Here is a 14,761-nt window from a genome sequence, read left to right as displayed (position 1 = left end):
GTATGCGCACGCGCCGGAGGGTTCGCGAGCTCGTTGCTACGAAGCGGACGCCGGGGTGGGGGCGGGGAGGGCGCGGCCGGCGCGCTCGCTTTGCGCAGACGCCGAGGCCCGCGCTGCGGCGCCGCGGGGAGGAGGATAAAGCCCGGCGCGGACCGCGCGGAGGAGTGGGCCGAGCGCGGGGCCCCGCGGCGGGGGCGGGTCGTCCTTCACCCCCTTAGAGGCGAGGAGACCGAGGCAGGCCGCAGGGGCGGACAGGCCGCGCCCCGAGCCTCGGCCCCCCGGAGCCTGGAGTCTAACCCCGAACGGCGGACGTGGAAGCCCCGGGAAGGGCCCGGAGCAAGGGGTCGCCGCGGAGAGCCCCGGGACGGGCCCAGGCACCGCTAGCCGTGTGACCTTGGGCCGGACACTTAACCCGCCCAAAAGGCAAAGCAAGAAGGGCTGCTGATGCCCAGGGACGCGGGCCTTGGGCACAGCAGGGGAGGAGGCCGGGCTGGCCGCAGTTGGGAAGGAGTCACGGGGGAAAGGGGCAATCATCCTGGCTGGGACTTGGTATTGGATCTTTTTTTTTCAGATTTTTGTAAAGTGGCTTGCCCAAAGTCACACGGCTAGGTCATTATTAGGTGTCTGAGGCGAGATTTGAACCCAGGTCCTCCTCACTCCAGGGCCGGGGCTCCATCCACTGCACCACCCAGCCGCCCCTTTGTATTTGATCTTAAGAGAAGATAGGGAACCACTGAAACTTCTGGAGCAGGGTGGTGAGAAAGTCAGACCTGTGTTCTGGGAATGTGGGTCTTTACAGACGGGGAAGGTGCGGCCAGGGACCATCAAGGAGAAATACTCCAGGTGAACGGGACCTGGAAGGGGCCACCCGGCCCAGGCCGTGGCTGCCTGTGGCGAGAGCTGCTGAGGGCAGACTTAGCAAGAGCCGGCCCGCCAAATGGTGCGGGAGAGCAGAGGCGGGGGAGTTCGGGGTGATTCCCATGTCCCGGGTAAATAGGGGTTCGTTCCAAGAAAGTAGGGATGTGAAGAGGTTGGGTAGGTAGGTGGGTTTGTTGTTCAGTCAGGTCTGGTCTGACTGTGACCCTGTTGGGGTTCTTCTGCGCAGACTCTAGAGTGGTGTACCACTCCTCCAGCTTATTTTACAGATGAGGAAACTGAGACAAACATGGTTAAGTGACTTGCCCAGAGTCACAGTGTTAGTTTCTGAGGCTGAATTGGAACTCATGAAGTTGAATCTTCCTGACTCCAAGCCTAGTGCTGTATCCACTGGGCAACCTAGCTGACCTTGGGTGGATTTGGTGTTTGTCCTTTCTGAAAGAAGTTCATGACATCAGGAACGTGATGCTATGACGTGCACATCAGTTGGATTTGTATCTGTGCAATGTCACCAGCCTCACTTTCTCCTCCAGAGCCAACTGGGTCCAGTGGCCAGATACGGTAATGAAAAGATAACGAACTCTATTTCGGATGTGACTGACCAGAAGACACAGACAATTGGAAATACAGAACTGGAGCTCAAGGGAGAGATGAGGGTTTCTATGGATCCAGGAGATCTCTATATAAAGAGCCCCAAGGAAGCTGTTGAGATAGCTGAGATAAAATATAAAAAGAACAGATGAGGAGGGTACCTAGGGCAGAGCCCAAGGAGTGTACCCACCAGGTTTCAGGAGGCATAGGGGACCAAATGTGAATGCTGACTGCAAAAGAAACTTAGAATAGAGAATGTTTGAGCTGGTAGAGCCCTTAGAATAGAAAACAATAGAGATGAGAAAGCTCATCAGGAAAATTCAGTGGTTCTCTTCCTGTGCCATCTGAATTGAAGAAACACTGTGGAATTTTGATATCTTCTGATTCCATTACAGATTTATATTATGTAATCTCAATTGATCTCTCCCTGGTAAAAGGCAATCCTTTGACATTCCTCTAATTCTCTTATACTATATTGCCTGGGCTATTCCAAACATTTTCTTCTCTCCTTGAGCCTGAGAAAATAGATGGGTGCCTTGGCCTTCCACTTCTTCCCTTGACTCATTCATTCCCCCCCCCCCTTTCCTCCTTTAATCTCTGATGTCCAAGCCCCTTGTTTGAAAAAGATCCCTGATAATAGCATTAAATGGGGCAGATGGATTGAGAAGGATTAGGATTGGGTAGTTGGGGAGAAATCTGGTTAGATGATTGGTAACTTTGGAGAGAGTGGCTTCAGTTGAATAATGGAATGGAAGCAAAGTTCAAAGAGGTGAGGAGTGCTTGAGAAGAGAGGATGACCGAGAAAGATATAGGGTTTAGGGATTTTGCTTTTTTAAGGATGGGGGAGCCTCAGAAACGTTTGAATGTAGTAGGGAAGGAACCAGTTGATAGAGGAAGAGGTTCAAGAAAGAAGGATTGAAAATGCAATCTGCTGGAGAATGCAGGAGGGGAAAAGAGTGAGAGAGAGCACACTAATTAGATGGGTTGACCTTGACAAAAAAGCTACCTCTGTCAGAGGCTCAGGTAAATAAAAGAATGGAGGATGATGCCTAGGGTTTTAAGATCAAGGGAATGAGAGAAGAGGGTACTTGTGTTGAATAGGTTTTTTTTTTCAAAAGAGGGAAGTTTCTAAGCTAAAAGTAAGAGAGAGAGATATGAGATGTGGGATGGGGAGGGAAGTTTTAGAGTTGTTTCTATGGAAAGTGAGACATGTTATCAATTAGGAAGGAATAAAAAGCCTCCATTACTGCAGTAAACCAGTTAGCACAGTTGTAGGATTTACATCAAACTTCATGGAGAAACTCCTAAGTAGGAAGAGAAGAGGTAGATGATGGGAACAATCCAAGAGGTTTGGCAAGAGAAGAGTGAAACGAAGAGAAAGGAGCAAAGGATTCAAAAGTTGAGGATAGTGAAAGTTGAAATTGGAAATCATGGCACAGAATGTAATGGAATAGTCTTTTATCATGAACAAAAACTTGAGGAACTCTGAGAAACATGGAAAGACTGAAGAAGAGTAAGGCAAGCAAAACCAGTAAAACAATTTAGGCGTCAATGACAATGAAGTAAGGAATCAATCTGCTGATTTGCCCCAGGTATCAAAATTCCTAATTTTGACACTGGTCACCTTGGGTTCTTAAAATTAAGATTATTCCTGTGAAATGCAAGTTCTTTCAGGTCCAACTGAATGGAAAGTTTTGCATGTAAACTTGGTTATGGAATTATATATGTCCTGCTAGGGCACCATCCTAAGAAACTCATCATCTGAAATATCTAGATCCTCTGTTATAATAAAATCTTTGCCAAAAATGGGATATGACAGCTCATCAAAACCATAAAAAAACCTCAGCAGGTATGTTAGCTAGTGTAAATAAATAAAAGGAAAAAACCTTCACATAATGACAGTTCCCCCCCCCCCCATATCTTTGTCCCATTCTTTTCCACAGACTGCCTGCTCAAGTTATTGTCTTCATTGGTTGGTGCCCACAACAAACCTGGGGTCTAGCCAGTCCAAGTACAGCTGCCCCTGAATAATAGATGTTCTTATAAATAGTGATGTATTATTAATTTATAGTGAGAGTGGTGCACTGAGTGGCCATCCCTACACCATACTGCCATACATCAGACGAAAAGAAAGATCTCCTGGATATTAGAGACAACAGGGTCACAGGGTCAGTCTCTCAGAGGCAAGGCTTTTGACGAGCTAATGCAGTCGAAAGCGTGTGCTTCTATGTTCCTGAGATAAATGAGATAAACAAACTGCCCAAAGAGCATTTCTATTTTCTGTAGACTTTATATCATTTTGGTTTTAAGATGGGATTCAGACTTACAACCTCAAAATGGAACTGGGGAATTACTGAAATTTCTTGAGAAAGGAAGTGGTAGATAATTCAGACCTTCTGAGTTGTTAAAAGGAGCCTCTTCAATTGTCAGTAGTTCCCTTTGCCCCCTGAGTAAATTCAAATCCTTTTTATGTGACATTTGTTGACTCCTAGTCTCAAAGTATCAGATTTAGATGTGGAAGGGGCCCTAGCTGTCTGTCGATTTACAAAGAAGGAAACAGTGCCTTTCTCAGAGTTTTACACACAGATGTGTAAATCGAATCGAATCTAGGAAGACAGAGCTAGAATTAGAAGGTATTTCAGAGGCCAGAAATTAAGAGAAATATGGGAAGACACTTGGATAACCAATGCAGAATGAAGTAAGCCCAGCAAGAGCAATTTATACTGTCACACAATAAGAGACAATTTGACCAAGGTAACAGTCTGGAAGGGCAAGGTGGTATTTTGATCCCCTTTGTAATCTGCTGCCACTCCACAGCATGGGGGGTTTCACCTTGTTTGTAGCATGAATGACTCAAATGGTAGCAAAATACTGGTACCAAAAATGTTGTCTTAAGTTCACAAGCCACCCCTATCCTTATCACCAACTTGTGTGTAGTGGACGGTATTTGTGTAACTCTTTAAGGTTTGCCAAGTATGTTACTTCAGCTCTTTTGGCCCTTCCAATCATATCGAGAGGTATTCCTCTCCCTCTTATAGATGAGGAACCTGAGAAACACTAAGTATTTTTTCAGGCATCTGAGGCAGGATTCAAATTAAGGGCTTTTTGACTACATTCATCACTTCACTATGACTCACTGCCAAGTATTATATACTCGCTCATTGCTCTCTGCCTTGAGGACTAGACTCCAGTCAAGTCTTCCTCTTCCTCTCTCCTCCCTTTCTCTTTTCTCTCCTTCCCTCCCTTCTCCTATTCTATCATTGTCGATCTATATATATATATATATATATATACACACACACATATATATCTTTGTCTGTGTCTCTCATTCCTAACATCTCTAGAAAAATCTGCCCTTATGCCCCCAACAGTCCAAACCTTCTCTCAAACCTTACATCCTTTTAACACTGTTCTGAAGCCCTAATCCTCTTGCTTATATCTATCTATCATCATCATCATCATCATCTTGATTATGCCATAACCCCCCTTAAAGGCAGGAGTTTGATGTTTTAATTAAACTTTTAATCCCCACCAGTACCTAGCACAGTAACCACAATCACAGCTGATCCATAGAGCACTTTAGGGCTTACAGAGCATTTTCCCATAGTTATCCCATTTGAACCTTACAACATCGCCTGTGAGGTAAGCTCTACAGGAAAGCAAGATCAGTAGGGTATGGGCTAGACCAGTGCCTGGGACACTCACTGGCCAGGTGATCCCTAGGCAAGTCTGAACCTCTCTGCTCCTCTCAGGCTCCATGAACATTGAGGGCCCTTCCAACTCTAGATTCATGATCCTTAGAGAGCCTTGACCTGACCTCTATATAGTTCAGATGAGGAAACTGAGGCCCAGAGAGAAGAGCTCATTTGCCCAAGGTTAGACAGGTAAATGGCAAAGTGAGGGTTCTCCTACTCTACCCCAGCTCCTATTCTACTGCACCATGCCATTTTTATATAAAATCAATTTTTAATATTCGTGTTTGAAGGGGTAAAACCAGGAGCACACAAACCTCTATTTCTCAAGAATAAGGGCTTCCTCTGAGGGTAGCTGCAAAGGGCTAAGTAGGTTTGTCCAGAGAATCTGTCTGGACTGCAACTTCTCTCTCTTCTGCCTCTTCCACTATCTCAGGATGAAGGTAAGGACTTGACCTAGGCCCCAAAATGGAAGTAGGATGACTTCTTAAAAGGGGTGATCCCGAGTGGTTACAACCCTGGGAATGTTTACTTCAAATCTTTTCGCCTCTGATTTTTGTAAAATAAGCTTGCACTGGATCAAATGAACAACCTTCCATCTGGGTTTAAAGCTACAATCAAAATTCTAAGAGGGGGAGGTAGAATGTGTAGTTTAAGGACTAGCTAGCCAGTCCTTCAGTTTACCACTTCAGTTTAGGAACCTTGGGTCATCAGCTTCAAACACCATATTTTACAGATGAGGACATTGAGGTTAAGTGGTTTCCCCAAGGTTTTGATGAAGGTAGTAACAGTCTGAGGTAGGAATTTGAACCCAAGCCTTCATGACTCCCAGTTCAGTTTTTTATCCATTTTACCATTGCTGCCTCTCTTTGAAGGGGAAAATGTGAGATAAAACTGCATAAAGTGGAGGGAAATGCTCACCTAGAGAAAAGTATACTGAAAACAATCCATTAATCAATACATTTTGAGTCCATTCTACTTAAGCTATCTGTCCACTGGGGCAGCTAGGTGGCGTAGTGGATAAAGCACCGGCCTTGGAGTCAGGAGTACCTGGGTTCAAATCCGGTCTGAGACACTTAATAATTACCTAGCTGTGTGGCCTTGGGCAAGCCACTTAACCCCATTTGCCTTGCAAAAACCTAACCAAAAAAAAAAAATCTGTCTACTGTGGAATCATGTGGACAACAGCCCATAGTTCTGGAGAATAGTTCCAAAGAACATGAAAGACTTTGTCAAATGTATTATTGAGAGATACCTTGAAGGTATCTTAAGTCCACAGCTCTGTTCTACCCATTTTATTAACCCTCTCAACCAAAGACATGAGTTTAATTTGGTTTGGCCTGAGTCGATCTATTCTGGCTCCCATAGATACTACTCAATGTTTCTAAGTTCTGTTTAATATTCCTTTCATAATTTTTCCAGGTGTAAATATCAAGCTTACCAGGTTGTCACTTCCAGAAGCCACCTTTGCTTTCCCCTACTTTGTTGAAAATGGAGACATCATTGGTCCATCCTCAGCCTTCTAATCCCACTCCTGTTTCCATTCATCATCATCATCACCACCATCATCATAATCCACAATAAACAGTTATTGGACACCTACTATGTGTGCAGCACTGACTTGGGTACTGGAAGCAGGAGTCTGACTTGAGACAAACAGGTGTGGGAATTGGGACCAAGCCCTTCTGTTTGGGGGGTTGGTCACCTGGGGAAGGAATGAAGATTTATAAATTGGTTCCTGTCCTTGTGTGTTCAGAGCCATTCCACCCAGATCACCTGGATGATTTTACGAAACCACATCCTGATGAGACTATGCCTTGATGTTGGGTATTGGAGAAATTTTGAGAAGATAGTAAGACCAGGCCCTGAGGTCCCTCCTTAACTATACTTTTACCATCCCTCCCTAGTAGTCTGTGTTACACCTAAGATTGAATTCAGAAGGGGAGGACCCTCCAGAAATAAAATTCCTCTGAAATAAACTCCCTCTACCAAGGCAGGGCAGCCCCTTCTCTGCAGTTTATCTTAAGAGGGCTGCATGAAACACTGAGAGGTAACTAGGTTCACAAAGTTAGGAGTTCTAAGAATCAGAATTTGAACCCAGGGTTTCCTGACCACCACTGCTTCTCGGATTCAGAAGCACAGTAGAAATTATACAACTACAAACCTATCCGAAAGTAGCCCTGTAGCTGTGTGTATTTTGCATATATAAAACCTGTTTCAAAACATTGTCTTCTCAATGAGGGAGAAAGAGAAGGAAGAAGGGAGGGAGAGAACCAGGAACTCCACATTTTCAAACATTAACATTAAAAATTGTTTTTAAATAAAATTTTAAAAAATTAATTTAAAAAAGAAAAGAACCCCTGTTCTAATCTCTCTTCTATGGGATAATTCTTCAAATACCTAAAGACAATTATGGCCCCACTGAGTTACTCAACAGGCATTTTAAAGTACATTTTTAGGTAACTGTCAGATACAGCTAAACACTGGAAATAAAAAGAAAAAAGTCTTATCTCCAGGAGTTCACATTCTCTGTCTTACTAGTGCTGAGTATGCCTCATAGGACTAGCTGTGTCAGGGGGAGGGGAAGGAGGGGGAGGGTGTAGAAATGAGGGGAACTGGAAGAATTTTGTGTCTATGGCTATTGCTGGAGCCTGAGTCTGGTAACCTCACTGTCCTGAGCACCTTGCCTCCATCTGCCTCCCCATTTGGTATTGAAGGTGGTAGAAAAGTAGGAAATGTTGGCATCAAACCCAGGCTCAGCTATGGAGCAGAGAGGGTCTATCAGTCAATAAACATTAAATATCTCCTATGCACTAGTCTGGGGATACAAAAATAGACAAAGGACAGTCTCTCCCTCAAGTTTACAATCTAATGGAGGAGATAACACACATATCTATAGACAGAAAAAGAAGAAAATTAACAGGGAAGACACTGGAATTAAAGGGGATAGGAAACTTCCTGTTGAAGGTGGATTTTTAGATTGGATTTGAAGGAAGCAAAGATGAGGGAAGAGGGAGAGAATTCCACACATGGGGGAAGCCAGTGAAAATATCCCAAATGGAGGAATAAAGTGTCTTGTCATTGAGGAGGTGTGACTTGATGGAAGAGTACTTAGGGGTGGGGCATACAGTGTAAGAAAACTAGAAAGGTGTTGGGAGCCCAGGTTATAAGACTTTGAATTCCAAACAGAATTTTATTAGATTCTGGAAGCAGTAAAGAAACATTGGAGCTTATTTAAATAGGAGAGGTATATGGTCAAACCTGAACTTCAGGAAAAATCACTAGTGACTTAATGGAGGATAGACAAGTGGGGACACTTAAGGCAGCTGACCACCTCACCTCATCCTCAGCAGCTATTGCAATAGTCCAGGTGAAAGGGGATGAAGGCTGTACCAGGGTGATGACTATGTCAAAGGAGAGAAAAGAATATATTCAAGAAATGTTTAAAAAGTGAAGTCAATGGACCTTGGCAAGATTGTTTATAGGGGACAAGAGATAGGAGTCAAAGACGTTTTCCATGAGCTGGAGGGACTGGGAGGATTTGCAGTACCTGCTGGATGATCATATCACCCATATTGGTCAAGCCTCAGCCTGAGGTCATGGCCCAAACTTTGTAGACTATTAGTCTAGTCCATGTCATGACATATTTTATCAAACACTTGGCTAAAATGTAAGTAAGCTCTATCTTTAACATTCCCCCCATCTAACCATCTTTAGTAACCCAAAGAACCCAATTTTCTAAGACAGTGTAAGTTGGGCCATTGAGCCCAGAGAGAATGCTACATTTAAGAAATTGGGAAAATTGTCCCAACCATAGAAAGGAAGGTGGTACTTAACTATAGACCTATGATCCCTCTTTCATCCCATAGAACCATTCACACCTCATTAACCATGAATCAGATATCCTATTCACCGGATCTTTTCATGGCTAGATGTCATTCACATAGCATTGTCTGATGACAGACATCATTAGATCTTTTGGAATCCTCCCAGGATCTTCAATGAGTGTAACACTCCCTGTTTTATGCCTCACTCAATACGAAGAAAATCAGAGTGTTTATCAAAGTTCCCCAGGTCTATAGGCCCTCCTCAGTCCTCTAAGGTTACCATCCAAAACCAAGGTAAACCAAGGTGGGCTCTAGTCAGCTCATACTGACTTAAACAGCTGATTGTTCAGTTTTCAGTGGAAGTACTTAGAGAAATCAGTAAATGCTAAAAATCAGGGCTTGGTTTATTATTTGTTGTTTGTCTAGATTTAAGAAAATATTAGGGGGCAGCTATGTGGCACGGTGGATAGAGCACCGGCCCTGGAGTCAGGAGTACCTGAGTTCAAATCCGGCCTCAGACACTTAATAATTACCTAGCTGTGTGGCCTTGGGCAAGCCACTTAACCCCATTGCCTTGCAAAAAACTAAAAAAAAAAAATAATGATGCATTTTAACTTTAAAAAAAAGTATGTCCTATGAATATTTTTTTTGGAAATCTGGGTGTTAAATATTTACCAACATACCCCTGATGCCAGCTCACATTCATTATCTCGATTACCTGCCCCTTACATCCTACAATTTCTGAAATTGGATTGGAGGTTCATAATTAGTTACAGAATACCTGGCAATCAGCATCCTCCCCACCTGACTATAAGACTTGTATAATTTGAAGAATTGTAGACTCATAATCATAATATAACTTCTCTTGTTTTGTTTTTAGGTTTTTGCAAGGCAAACGGGGTTAAGTGTCTTGCCCAAGGCCACACAGCTAGGTAATTATTAAGTGTCTGAGACTGGATTTGAACCCAGGTACTCCTGACTCCAAGCCTGGTGCTTTATCCACTATGCCACCTAGCCGCCCCCATAATATAACTTCTAAGAAATTTTATCTCCATTTCTGATTTATGTATCTTCAATAAAGTCTTCAACTTGGCATTTAAAGCCCTCCACCATCTGGTTCCTTACAACCTTTCCAGGTTTATTTTGTTTCTCCCCTTTAGGCAAACTAAAAGACAATCCAACTAACCCACTTGAAATTCCTGGTACATAAGACCCCATTTTCCATGTTTGTGTTTTTTCATAGACTGCCCTCCATTCCTAGTATGAACTCCCTCCTCACTTCAGCATCTTGGAGACCTCAGCTTCCTTCAAGGGGCCACTTGTTAGAGGAAACCCTTTCTGATACCCTTAGTGATTACTTTCTGTTCAAAATATTTCAGAATTATTTATCTATTTGAATGTTTTGTATGGAATGTTGTTCCTCTTTGTCTTAATTAACATTTTTTTTTTGCAAGGCAAATGGGGTCAAGTGGCTTGCCCAAGGCCACACAGCTAGGTAATTATTAAGTGTCTGAGGTCGGATTTGAACTCAGGTACTCCTGACTCCAGGGCCGGTGCTCTATCCACTGCGCCACCTAGCTGCCCCAACATGTTATCTTAATTAACAAATTAATTAACAAAACTCCCTACAAAGGTTGAATATTATGTGTACATGTAATTGGAAAAAATAAAATATTAAATCTTTTTTTTTAAAGAAGCCTTTCCCAGTTCCTCTTAATTCTTCTCTTTGTTGATTATTTCCAGTTTCTTCCATCTCTGCATTGTTTGTACATAGTTGTCTTCATATTTTCTCCTTGAGAGCAGGTCGTTTATATTTATTTGCATCCTTGGCACTTAAAGTTAGGGACTTAAAAAATGTTTATTGAATATTTTTCTGCCTCCTCAAACTTGAGGGCAGGAACTGATTTTTCAGTTAGTCCCTGAATTCCCAGAATCTAGCCCAGGACAGGTCACCAAATAGACCTGCTTACTAAACAAACAAATAAATAAATACATTTTGAATAGAAATGAAGTGGCAGAAGCTCCAGATACTTCACCTTTAAGATTCTTTTTCATCAAGCTCTCTTTCAAAGCAGTTAATGAAATGGAGACTCCGAAGGTTAAGTGACTTTCCAAGGTTAAACAGACTGAACTGGGCCTAGAAATCAGATCTCCTGAGGTTTTAAATGCTCTTTCTACTGCAGCACACTGTCTGAAGTCTTGTAAATCAGATAATATTTCATGTTTGTAAGTGTTCTAAAAAAGGCCATCCATTGCCTCAGTCTCCCATGCCAGATCCTCCTCCAGATCACACCCTCTAACTGTGGTCTTCCCTTGGGGCTCCATCCTGGGTCCTCCTCTTCTCCCTCAATATGACTTTATTTGGTGATCTCATCAGCCCCCATGGATTGAATTACCATTTCCATGCTGATGATTCCAAGGTCTTCCTTTCCTTTCCTAACCTCCCTGCTGACCTCCAATTTTGCATTTCCAATTGCCTTTCAGACATCTCTAACTTCAACTCAACATGGAGCTCTTTCTCTTTCTTCCTAAACCCTCTCCACTTCTCAATTTCCCTATTACTATTGAGAGCATCACCATCCTCCATGTTCTGAACTGTACATGGGTCATTTCATTTGATCCAAACAACATTTATTTATTGAAATCTATTATGTCCAAAATACTGTACCAGATGCTGGTAATAGAATAATAAAACAAAACCAGCCCTGTTACATTCTACTAGAAACCTTCCCTAACTCTCTCTTCCCTTTCCAAGTCTTCTTTCCCTCCTACAAGTTTACTCAAACACCCTTGGTCTGGATTTCTCTTTTCTATATATGTACTCTCTGTTGACTGTAAGCTCCTTGAGTTCAGGGACTCCTGTTATTTTTTCAGCTCAATATGTCCAGCTCCTTGAAATGTAAGTTTCTTTATTTTTAAAGTAGATATGATATGTATACACTTAAACTTCATACACATAGGGTCTTGCAAAGACCAGTCATTTAATAGCTGTGTGGTCCACTGGATATCCTTTTGTAGCAGGTAAAGTCCAGCTACCAGAAGTTGAACAGACAGGGAAGTTAGGAGTCTGTATAGATATGATTCACCTGAAGCAGACCAGTTTGGCTATAATTCCTTCCCAAGGTTCTTGCAGTAACTCAGACTACTCAAACTGCTTTCTGGTTTATGACATACTCCCAAGTTCTTGACAGAATTATTGGCCCTTAATTCACCCCCTTCCTGTTATTTACTTTATGGCTATCTGGACAGTCTGTCTGAGGCATCATGGTTATTACTAAAGCGGTTTCCTTAGCTTATCTTTCTGAGCTCAGAGAGGTTCTTTTCCCCTCTAAGCCTCTCTTGAAATAGATTAGCTGACACCCAACCCATGTGAAAATGAGGGGTGTTGGTTTCTTTTCTGTTCTGTGTTTCCTTTTTTGTTTGTTTTTAAATTGACTTTTCAATAAGGGACTTAACTTCCTTTTACAACACCCTTTCTGCTGCACTGTCCAAGTCATAGAATCTTGGGACCAAAAATTTAGAATTAAAAGTTTATTATAGAATTACCTAGCTTAATAGCTTAACATGGGCAAGTCACTTAACCCCACTGCCTTGCAACAAAAAAATTTATTATAGATGAAGAATGGAGACTCAGAAGGGTTAAGTGATTTTGTCTGGGGTCATGCAGGTAGTGCCAAAGTCAGGATTTGAACTGATCATGTCACACGACATTGTTGTGTTGGAAATGAGAATGTTATTATTGGTTTTTTGTCCTTCATCCTTGAAGAAGACTACAACATCAGGGAAGGCAGTTAGGGGGCATAGTGGATAGCATTACCAACCCTGGGGTCTGGAGCACCTGACTTCAATCAAATCCAGTCTCAGACACTAGCTGTTGTGATCCTGGGCAAGTCACTTCACTCCAATTGCCTCAAAAAAGAAGAGAGATAGAAAAGAAGGAAGAAAGGAAAGAAGAAAGAGGTACTTAACTTAGTGCTGGCTGGATAGGAATGTATTAGACTTGATTCTGATTTCAACTCTATTCCACAAACATTTATTACCCCACTCCCATGTTCAGAGTCTTAAGCTAGGTGGTAGGGATGAAAAACTTTAAAAAATGCTGCCTCTTGGGGACTTTATGTTCTGCTGGGGCATTTTTTTGCTTCCACTGTGATCAATTTGATGATGCTATAGAAGGTAGATCTTTGCTTGAAGGACTAATATGGAGATGGACATGTGCATTATTGGTCAGCTTAGAAGCAGATGGCTCCAGAGGAGAGAGTGAGCCATCCCTCACTTAAATCTAATTTACTTAAGAGTCATAGCATCACCTCCCTAATGACATGGTCCTCTTCAAGAATGAAGGACAAACAGCAACCTGTGATAATAGTAGCTGTCCCAACCAATTCCAGTTGAGCAATGCAGCTCCCTCCTTCCTTCCTTTCTTTAAAAAGTCCAAGGTTTTCCCCTGCATCCAGAATCATCTTCAGTTGTCCTGATCCATACTTGCCACTGGACTAGGTGGCTTCAGAGGAAAGAGTGAGGCTCTGCCTCACTTAAATTCAATTTATTTGCAAGTCATGGCATAGCCTTCCAGAATGAAGGATAAACAACAACAGAGGCAGTCAGTCAATAAATACTTATTAAGGACCTACTGTATGCCAGTCCCTGAGTTAAGCATTGGGGATACAAAGAAAGGCAAAAGACAGTCCCTGCACTCGAGGAGCTTACAAACTAATGAAGGGGACAAGAAGTAAACAACTATATATAGACAAGATCATAGATAAGACAAACTAGCGACTACAGGAGAAAAGTATTGGAATTACCAGGGGTAGCAAAGGCTTCCTGTAGAAAAATGGGATTTTAGTTGGGACCTAAAGGAAGCAAGGAGGTCAAGAGGGAGGGCTGAGGAAGGAGAGCCTTCCAGGTGAGGGAGCAACCAACAAAGAGATCTGGGGTGAGGAAATGAAGGGTTTGGTCAAGCAGCAACAAGGCAGCCTTGGGGGCTGGAAAGCAAAGGTAAGATATAAGAAGATAAGGTAGGAATGGAGGGTTTTTATATCAGATCCTAGAGCCAGTGGCATTTGTTGAATAAGACATAAATGATGGGGTAAGCTTGGAGGTTCAGTGGATAGAGCACTGGACTTGGAGTCAAAAAGACTCATCTTCATGAGTTCAATCTGACCACAGACATATACTAGCTGTTTGACCCTCAGTAAGTCATTTTACCCTGTTTGCTTCAGTTTCCTAATCTGTACAATGAGTTGAAGAAGAAAATGATAAACTACTTCAGGACCCTTGCCAAGAAAACCCCAAATAGGGACACAGAGAGTCAGTTAAAACTGAAAAATGATTGAACAACAAAAATATGATTAACCCTATGCTTTAGGAAAATCACTGGAATAGAGGATGGATTGGAGTATGGAGAACTGTGTCAGGAAGATCAACCAGCAAACTATTGTAGTGGTCCAAGCATGATGTGTTGAAAAGTATCAGAAAAGGGGCAGCACTTGATAGATGTTACAAAGGTAAAATCTATAGAATTTGGCAAAAAATTAAAATGGGAGTGTATGGAATCAAGGATAACACCCAGGTTCACTACATAAGTGTTAAACTGATGGTAGTGCTCTCAACAATAACAGAAAATTTAAGAGAATTAAGGTAGATAGATCATGAAGAGAAGGTTAATGAATTTGCTTTTGGACTGAGATGCTAAGAGGCAGGAGGATTAGTGAGATGAAGATAAATAGATCTGAGGGTCATCAGCTTAAAGATGGTAACTGAATCCATGGGAGA

At 42.5% G+C, this 14,761-nt stretch overlaps 1 protein-coding gene across 5 annotated transcripts in view; it reads left to right on the top strand.

The window, feature by feature from the left end:
• The window catches only part of SVOP (SV2 related protein), a 76,561-nt gene that overhangs the window by 395 nt on the left and 61,405 nt on the right, over positions 1-14,761 (top strand). For 2 of the 5 annotated variants that reach the window (XM_074206087.1, XM_074206081.1), the window contains exon 2: positions 6,582-6,819. The exons of 1 other annotated variant lie outside the window; for it this stretch is intronic. The gene's annotated coding sequence lies outside the window, so the exon portion shown is untranslated. 2 more of the 5 variants (XM_074206082.1, XM_074206083.1) reach the window with 2 other exon arrangements.

This window comes from Macrotis lagotis, chromosome X, assembly GCF_037893015.1.
Source record: "Macrotis lagotis isolate mMagLag1 chromosome X, bilby.v1.9.chrom.fasta, whole genome shotgun sequence".
In the NCBI taxonomy this organism is placed as follows: domain Eukaryota; kingdom Metazoa; phylum Chordata; class Mammalia; order Peramelemorphia; family Peramelidae; genus Macrotis; species Macrotis lagotis.
This window is presented reverse-complemented; position numbering and strand designations above follow the sequence as displayed.